A 9,352-nucleotide genomic window follows, 5' to 3' on the forward strand; every position below is an offset into this window, starting at 1 on the left:
ATCTGCTGATTACAGAGAGTGGCTGTGACCCCAGGATGTCCCCGGTGGCCTCAGGAGCCATGTGTATGTGCAAAGACGGGGCCTCAGGCAAGGCTGTCACACACGCGCATTCAAATACAGTCACACGCACACACATAGGCTCACTCACAAGGATACTCACAGTCACGCACACTGACACACTCAAACACACTCAGACACACTCACACAATGACACAATAGTTGACAAAAAGGAACCCCCTCAGGGTATAACAGACACACCCAGATGCCTACCACTGCTCTGCCCGAAATCAGAGGATTTCCACATTTCCCGTGGAGTGGGGAGTGGAGTGCGGGGAAGAAGCTAGTCATCAAAACCGCCTTTGGTTTTGGTTTCCTAGGTCTGACAAATGCCCTGCCTTCGTCTCTGGCAGCAAGTGACCAAAACATCCACAAGATGCAGTCACTTTGGGCAAAGGGACTAGCCTAGGGACAGCAGGGGCCTGCCCCAGGATGGTAAACCCCACCCTCTGTGCTGTGAAAAGGGTCAGGTTCCAGATGGACCCACCCCTGTGTCCACAGGGCCCCATCACGAGGCTGATGAGGACCTGACACATGGGACACTGGGGAGACCTTGGTCTGGGAGCAGCAGCCTGTCGTCCATCCCAGCTTCAGGGAGGGAGGGGACTGCAGGGGTGGCAGAGTTGGGACCTCACACAGAGAGCACAGGGCCATGAGTGTGGATGCTGTGGACAGCCATCTGGTCTCAAGTGACCCGGGTTCAGCTGACTCCAGTTTGGTCTCCTCCAGGCACTCCATCCTGTCCCCAGTGTCCTTACAGAGGAGGGAGTAGATCACAGGCAAAGCCTGCACCTGATAAGGGGTTCTCTGCCCAGGACCAGCCTGGCTCCTGGAGGCAGGGACCACTCACCTCCTGTCCCCACTGACCGTTCGTGCAGCTCCGGTGGAAAACTCCAGAAGGACATTGGAATTTGCATTCCTCGTGTTCTGGGAGCAGGGGTGGGCGTGAACGGATGTCATTTTCTGTGAACAGATGAATTTCTTTCTACTTTTTGTTGTTAAGTAAGCGGCACACACTCACTCCGTGGTATGAGGGCTCAGTTTGGGCCCAGAGTTAATCCCTGGGCTCCCCTTGTGCCTTTAGGAAACTGTCTTAGGCTGGATTCTCTAGAGAAACAAAACCAGCAAAGGGTATAAATATATATACAGAGAGAGAGATTTATATCAAGGAAATGGCTCACTCGGTTGTAGAGGCTGGAATGTCCCAAGCCTGTGGATCAGGATAGAAGCAAGCCACCACGTCAGCTTATATTTGGATTCAGGCCACACGCCCAAGGAAAATCCCTTTCAACTGATTGGCTACTCACAGCAGAGCCCATCAAGGGAGTGATTACATAACAAATCTCAACAGGGAAGCAATCACGACATTATATGACTCCGAAAACACTGAGAATCACGGCCCAGCCAAGTCGATGCACAATCTTAACCATCACAGAAACTGTGTCCTCTCCTGGCAAAGGCAGCCCAGAAGGGCGCAGTGGTCAAGGAGCCGGGAAATCAAAACCAAAGCTTGCATATGAGGGAGAACTCCAGGAATGTGACCTTTGAGCAGAACAGAAGTTGCTTCTTTTTTGATCCCAACGTGGGTGGCATGAATGTCTTGAGTCATGACAAGGATGAGGACATAATCGCAGAGTTAGCTGCTTTTGGTTCACTCTGACAGTATATGAGCTTCCTGGGTGGTGAAGAGTATCCTGGGGAGGGGTTGGCTCACTAGAACAGAAGGAGGAACAAGAGGAGGGAGGAGATGGGGGCACATGGAGCCCCGAGGCCCAGGCACCCACCTTACCGGCCTCTCTGTTCCTGGGCCTCCCCTTCCAGGGCTTCCCTGGTGGGGTCCCACCACCTCCTTTGGGGGCTCCTGCTCTTGCTCCTGGGGCTCGTCCTCACCTCTCCTCGCTCTCACTGGCCTGTCCTGGTCCAGCCATGACCTCCTGTGATGCCACGTCCAGATCTTCAGCCCAACACCCAGCTCCTGGGGTGAACACTGCAGAGTTGTCCTTGGTCCCCACCTCCCGCCTGTGCTGTCTAGTCCCCAAGGAAGCCCCAGCATTTCCGCTGTGGGAGAGCCTCGGAGCTGGGACCAAGAGAACATTTTTATTTTCAACTTTATGATTATTTTATTAGAAAAAAAATTTCTTAAATTATTTAAAAAGAAAACTTTCTTTTCCCCTCAGTGGTCCCTATCCAGAGTGTATCTGGCCCTGATGCAGAATCTAGTATGAGTAAATCCCATAAACAAAAACAAAGTGCTGCATTGGTCTGTGTTCAGCAGGGACACGTGTCAACCAAACTCAGGACAGGGAGCGAAGTGAGCCTGGGGAATGTAACCAGCCCCATCCCAAGTGAGTGTCTCATCAGAGTGTCTGAGCACCTGCACCAATTCCTGAAGGGACCTGGACAAGGCCAAGGAGCAGCAAAGACTGGGCTAACTTTCCCATGAGCCTCCCAGAAGGAGTCAGTGGTGAGGGTGGGGTGGTTTCCCCGCACAGTGAGAAGAAGCCCCTTCTCTGCAGGTCTGGGAGGAATGGGGAGGAGGGGAAAGAGTGCAGGGTCAGGGAAGGGTCCAGGAGGAACCTCTGAATTGTGGTTTTCTCCTGTCTATGTCCCAGAGACCTGATGAATGAAGACACATTCCTGTGCTACTTCACAAATGGCCCTTTAGAACATTGGTGGTGCCATACTTACCTGTGCTATGAAGTACAGCTCCTAGGTGGCAACTCCAGGGTCCCACAGCACAAGGGCAGGGGCTTCCTATGCAATCAGGTGACTGTCCAGCCCAACTGCAGCCAGGCAAGATCCCCTGATCCGGGGTCATTTGTGGGTAGAAGGTTCTCTTTCCTACTTGGAATGTCCCACAAAGTTCCTTTCACCTTTGTCTCCTCTGGGCCTGCCCTGAAGATGGGCGGAGATGGGACCTCTGGTAGACTACGCTCTGTTATGGGCTTCCGATCACATGGCAGCAACAAGTCTTGATGTCCCAGGTCCAGAGTCACCCCCACGCTTTGGGCCTCAACCCACCCCCCTCGGGCTGCCCCCAGGATGGATGGTATCAGGGGTACAATACACTAAAAGTGGTTCTCTGAACACCTGCCCAGGACCCATCGTAACCCCAGCACTGCCTCCAAGTGGAGAACAAAGAGCATCTTCACAACATTGAAATGTGGGCAAGAAGGACCTCCAGTGGTTCATCTTCTGTGTTCACAAGGCCCAGGTTCTCAAATGTCTATTTCCTGGTCTTCATCTTAGCAGAAGAGAAAGCCCAAGGCAGGTAGAGAGGAGGGAGGCAGCCCTGACCAGGGCAGAGTCCACAGTGCTGTCGGGTCAGGAGCCAACAGCATTTGGGGAGGAAAAGTATGGGCCAGATGGAGGGACCCTGAAACTGAGGGACATTCCTCCCAGGCCCCTGCAGGGACTGCCTTTGTTGGAAAGCTGACTTGGGAAGAAATGTCTTCAAGGATCTAGGCACGCAGTAGGAGCTTAGGCTGTGGATTCTCAGACCAGGCTTTCTCCACCTCCAGTCCTCCCAAGTCAGCTCTGCTTGGCTGTCAAGCACCCAGCCTCAGTTACATCACAGCCCCGGAGCTGACGGTTCTGGGGACACAGGGATGGTCCTCCTGGGATGTCCCTCTGGCAACTCATGGCCCTGTCCTTTGAGGTAGGATCCCATGGTATGGACCCTATCCTCTCACCGCCTGACTCTGTCTGCCCCCTTCAACCCGTCCAGAGCATATAGTTCAGCTTATTAAACATTACTCCCAGAGGGCCAGGCAGGCCCACTCTCAGAGCTGGGACACCAGCCTGAAGGGTGTTTTACTCATGCAGACCCCTCCCCTGCTACATCAGAAACTGTTGCTGTCAAGATGATTCTGACTCTAGCGACCCTATAGGACAGAATAGAACTGCCCCATATGGTTTCAGGAGGTGGCTGGTGGATTTGAACCGCCAACCTTTTTTGTTAGCAGCCAAGCTCTTAGCCACTATGCCACCAAGGCTCCTTCTGTCACATGTTGTTGTTGTTAGTTGCCATTGAGTCAGTTTCGACTCATAGCAACCCTATGTACAACAGAACGAAACACTGCCTGTTCGTGCACCATCCTCACAAACGTTATACTTGAGCTCATTGTTGCAGCCATGGTGTCAATCAATCTCCGTAAGGGTCTTCCTTTTTTTGTCTGACCCTCTACTTTACCAAGCATGATGTCCTTCTTCAGGGACTGATCCTTCCTGATAACATGTCCAAAATATGTGAGACAAAGCCTCACCACCTTTGCTTCTAAGGAGCATTCAGGCTGTCTTTCTTCCAAGACAGATTTGTTCATTTTTTTTGGCTGTTCATGGTATATTCAATATTCTTTGCAAACATCTTAATTCAAAGGCATTAATTCTTCGGTCTTCCTTACTCATTGTCTGGCTTTCACATGCATACGAGGCAACTGAAAACACCCTGGCTCTGGTCAGGCGCACCTTAGTCTTCGAGGTGACATCTCTGCTTTTTAACACTTGAAAGAGGTCTTTTGCAGCAGATTTAATCAACGCAGTGCATCCTTTGATTTTTTGACTGCTGCTTCCATGGTTGTTGATTGTGGATCCAAGTAAAATGAAATCCTTGACAACTTCAATCTTTTCTCCGCTTATCATGATGTTGCTTATTGGTTCAGTTGTGAGAATTTTCATTTTCTTTACCTGCCACACAGAAAAATTAAATCCTGTGGCTTCCACCTGAGCAGAAGTCAGGGCTGTGTATGTCTGGAGTGACCCAGGCCAGGGACCTTTCCTCACAGTCCTTGTGGTTTGGGGTCTTTGTGCTTGTGCGGGTGTGAGTGTGTTTGCATGGTTGTGCTTCCAGCAGGGACAAGTGGGCCCGGTGTTTCTCTGGCAACTCTCCCTGGGCCACTCTGATTGTATGAAAGGCTTTGAGTCCTTGGGATGCATCCCAGAGAGGAGGATCACACCCTGGAACAGGAGGAGGACACAGTGTCCAGAGCCAAGAATCGAGGAAGAGACTAAAGGTATGGAGGAGATGCACCCGAGGCCCAGGGACCTCCAGCTGCTCTGCAGCAGTGACATTGCTTTTCCTCAGAGGGCTTCCCTGAATGTGACATCTTCCTGCTCTCCCCTGGGTCTTCTTCTTCCCCTGCCCCTCTCTCTGGGCATAGCTCCGGCCACTGTCCTCTCTCTGGACTTCTTCTCCCAGGAACTGACACCTCCCAGGGCACAGCCATGTCCACCGTGCTGAGGCCCCCAAATCCAACTGTCCTGTCTACCCTGCCAAGGTTTTCGTGTTGCACTTGACTCGTCGTTTCTCCTCCTCCCCTGCCCTTTCTGTTTCTAGGTCTTGTTTCCTATTTGAGAAGGCTTTCCAGCCCCCAGCCAGGATTTTGGGGTCCTGGTTGGTAAAGCAGAACGTCACTGAATGTGAGGGAAATTCTTAATGAGATGGATTGACACAATAGCCAAAATAATGGACTCAAACACGCCGAGGATCACTAAGATGGCTCAGGACTGGGCAACGTTTTGTTCTGTTGTGCAAGGGGTCTCCATGTGGCAGATCCTCCTTGACAGCAAACAATAACAACTAGGACTAGACTCTTAGCGTCCCCCGTCTCATACGTTATGAGTAAACAAGGTGCCTCATAAACCTTTGTGCACTGTAAATCTACATTCTCAGAGCGAGCTCTGATCGAAACAGGCTGAATTAGGTTCAAAAGCAATTTACTTTTATTTTACAGTAAATATCCTAATTTCTAGTTTTTTAAGGCTAGAAATATATCATACTACACCTTGGAAGCTAGAATGGCGAGGCTTTGTCTCGTGTACTCTACATATATTATCAGTAGGGACTAGTCCCTGGAGAAGGACATCGTGCTTGGTAAGGCAGAGGGTCAGGGAAAAAGAGGAAGGCCCTCAATGAGACGGATTGACACAGTGGCTGTAACAAAGGGCTCAGACATAATAACGATTGTGAGAATGACGCTGGACTGGGCAGTATTTTGTTCTGGTGTTTACATGGGTTCTCTATGAGAGGAAACCGACTGGATGTCACTTAATAACAACTACATCTTACAATGACACTATCACTTGTGAGAGAAAAGGTCTTAAAATTTCCAGCAGGTTGGTGTCTCACCCCTAGAAGTTATACTGCTGAGTGCAAACCTCCATAACCATACCATGAAACTGTGGGTGGACAACTGTGCATACCTGTGCATGTCCAGTGACGGACAGGAGGTGCTCACGATCAACTACCATGAGCAGAAGGAGATCAAGACACTAAATTGGGCATATTAGGAGGTTCTTCACCAATGACAAAATAACCTTCTTAAAGTATGCTAGAAATTCACATGGGTGAATTTTAACATATAGCCATGTATATTTCAACTTGGGGTGCTTAAAAAAAACAGATTTTCTAAAATCTCCAATTACATTTGTATTTTAGACTCAATTTTCGGTTGTATATCTCTGGCATTTATTTACATGTTTCTACATTTCTTTTTCTTCATAATAAGACACATCCTCCCACCATGAGGCCTTGGAGCATCAGATCATGGTAGATAGAGAGTTGCCTCTTCTGGAAAAACCCACGATTTCCATCTTGTTCTTCCTGGAAAGAGCCCCTTCCAGAACCTAGATCCAGAGCAGCACTACTGGGTTGCCTATTCCATCTGCAGGAGCACCAGGAGAGGTGAATCCTTGGGACACACAGAGCCAAGGGCCTGCCAGTGTTTGCTGTGTAAATCTGTGCTACAGCCTGTTATGAAGAGGGTCCCAGGTGACTCAGAGCTGTGAGACTTTGCTAGGGTGGGGTGGGTAGAACGAGCTCCTGGAGGAGATGGCCCTGAACTCCGGGGGCAGATTTGGAGGCCAATGGGAATAGAGATCAGGGGAGGAGAGGTGATGCTGGAGAGGTGATGGAGGAGAGTGGGAAGAGGAGGAAGTACAACGAGACTTTGGGGGAGGGCCAGAGAAGGCTCCGAGTCCACCTTTGGAGACAGAGTCTAATGGCAATGGGGGGGAAATTTGGGGAGCAGCTAGGCCTTTGGGAGGGAAAAGGAAAGGGGAGGATGTGTGTCAACTTGGCTGAGCCATGAAACTCAGGGGTTTGGTAGTTACGATGTGGTATGGCAGTCATATAATGATGGAACCACTTCCATGATGAGATCTGATATACTGTGATCCTCTCAATGATGGGATCTGCTGTGAGTAGCCAATCCGTTGAAATGGAGTTTGCTTGCAGGTCTAGCCTGCATCCAATGTAGGTGTACTTTCTGGCAAGGCTGGTAGGCATTTGCTTGCTCTGGATCCTGTAGCTGGCTCCTGTTCATCTGACCTCCAGTTCTTGGGACATGAGCTGGCAGCTTCCTTGTCAGTTTTGGGATTTGTCAGCCTCCTCAGTCTGTGAGCCTGTGGCCTATCAGCTTTCATGCTGATTTTGGGATTTGTTGGCCTCCACACCTGGGAGCCAGAGGCCTATTGTCTGACTTGCTGATATTGGGTCTGTCAGCTCCTGTAGCTGCATGAGTCAGGAGAAGCCTCCAGCCGGACCCACGCGGACTTGGGACTTTCCAGTTTGTACAACCACTTGAGCCATTTCCTTGATACAAATCTCTCTCTGTATACGTATATATATATATGTGTATACACACATAGACAGAGACACAGACACACAGATACACACACAGACACGTGTGTGTGCGTATATATATATATATGTATATATATAGATGCTTCACTGGTTTTTCTTCCCTAGAGACCTGGCCTAAGACACCTATCCAGCTTATAACATTGTTTGCCCCTTTGTTAATTTTTGTCCCAGGCAGCAGCTACTACTTGATTTGGCTTTCAGTGTTCTTGAGAATGTCCTCCCATAGCCACTTCTCTGCCCTGAGAAAATTCCCAGTTACGTGAAACAAAGGCAGGTCCCTAGCATCAGTCCTTCAGGGAACCCAGACAGGTCAAAACAGAAAACCATAACTCCTTGAGAATAAGCTCCACTCTGCTCCCTCTGGGGCCAGGTACCCACACAAAGAATACAGACTGCCATCTTCAAGCTGCTGGGCCACCTAGGAGGGAGGTGAGGTGAAGCTAAGTTATGTCCAATGTTCAAATTCAAGCCATAAATTTGGCTAGACTCACTGTAACTTTGGGCATTCTCCAGGGCTGTTTTTCAAAGCAACACCAAATTTATGGTAAGTGTATTGGATAAAATAAGGTCTTTCACAAGAGTTAAAATACTCATGAACTCTGGAAGACATGCATTGAGCCCAAAAAAAGACTAGGTTATATCAGTTTGTCAAACTGAGTCTCTGACTCTGTAAATCAAAGTCAAACCAATCACAAAGAAAGAATTTCTCAAAGTACCCAATGAATTAGCTTTCCTTGCTTTGATAACCCCTCCCTCAATTAGAGATTTCTCACTTAACCAGTTGCTTGGAATTTCTTTGTTCACTTAACCAATCACTTAGATTTTCTTTGTTAGAGGGAATTTTACTCACTGCCTATATAACGTCCTCTCTCTTTGCAAACAGGGAGAGTGGTAGCAATAATGGGCCAAGCTTCTGAATACACAAAGCTAAAAACTCAGGCTATTCAGCATGACTGAAATGGCTAATCCCAGTTCTAAGTTGAAATTCCATTTTGAATTAAGCTACACCTAGGTTTGAGGCCTACCTCAGATGTTCTACAAAGACAATTTGGCTTCCTGTGAAAGCTTGACTGCTTGTGACCAAAACAGTGCAGAGATCAGTGCCTCAGCTTATATAAATAATCTTTCTATCTTCACTCCCACGTCCATTTTCACTACTCTCAGGCAATTCATCCAGTAAATGCCTAGGCTGTAATTCACTCCCTCCTAGCCAGATGGCTGATGTTTACATTTGAAAAGACTTCAGGTTGAAGCTGATCTAATCTTCACTCCTTCCTAACTAAATGATCAACTTTTACATTTCAAGGACTTCAACTAGAGTTGACCAGTCTACAATCAGTCACTAATCCCCCATATCAAGAATATTTACACATTCTGCTCTAGAAATATTCCTTTAGTCAATTTATTTCGGAAAATAAGGGACTAATGTTAGGTTAGAAATTGATGTTAGGAAAGTCTGTATCTTGGCAAACCCTTGTGACTTTTTTCCCTCCTTCCCCTGTTTTTCCCCTGTAACCCCACCCCTGCCCCTCACCTTGATGTAAAAGTGTTTGCCTTCCTTGCTGTGCCTGATAAATACCTCACAACTCTCCCTGGGTGTAGAGACACACTGCAACATCTCACTTAGGCATCTGTGTGTGCTCTCCCACTTCA

Source organism: Loxodonta africana, chromosome 4, assembly GCF_030014295.1.
Source record: "Loxodonta africana isolate mLoxAfr1 chromosome 4, mLoxAfr1.hap2, whole genome shotgun sequence".
Classification (NCBI taxonomy): domain Eukaryota; kingdom Metazoa; phylum Chordata; class Mammalia; order Proboscidea; family Elephantidae; genus Loxodonta; species Loxodonta africana.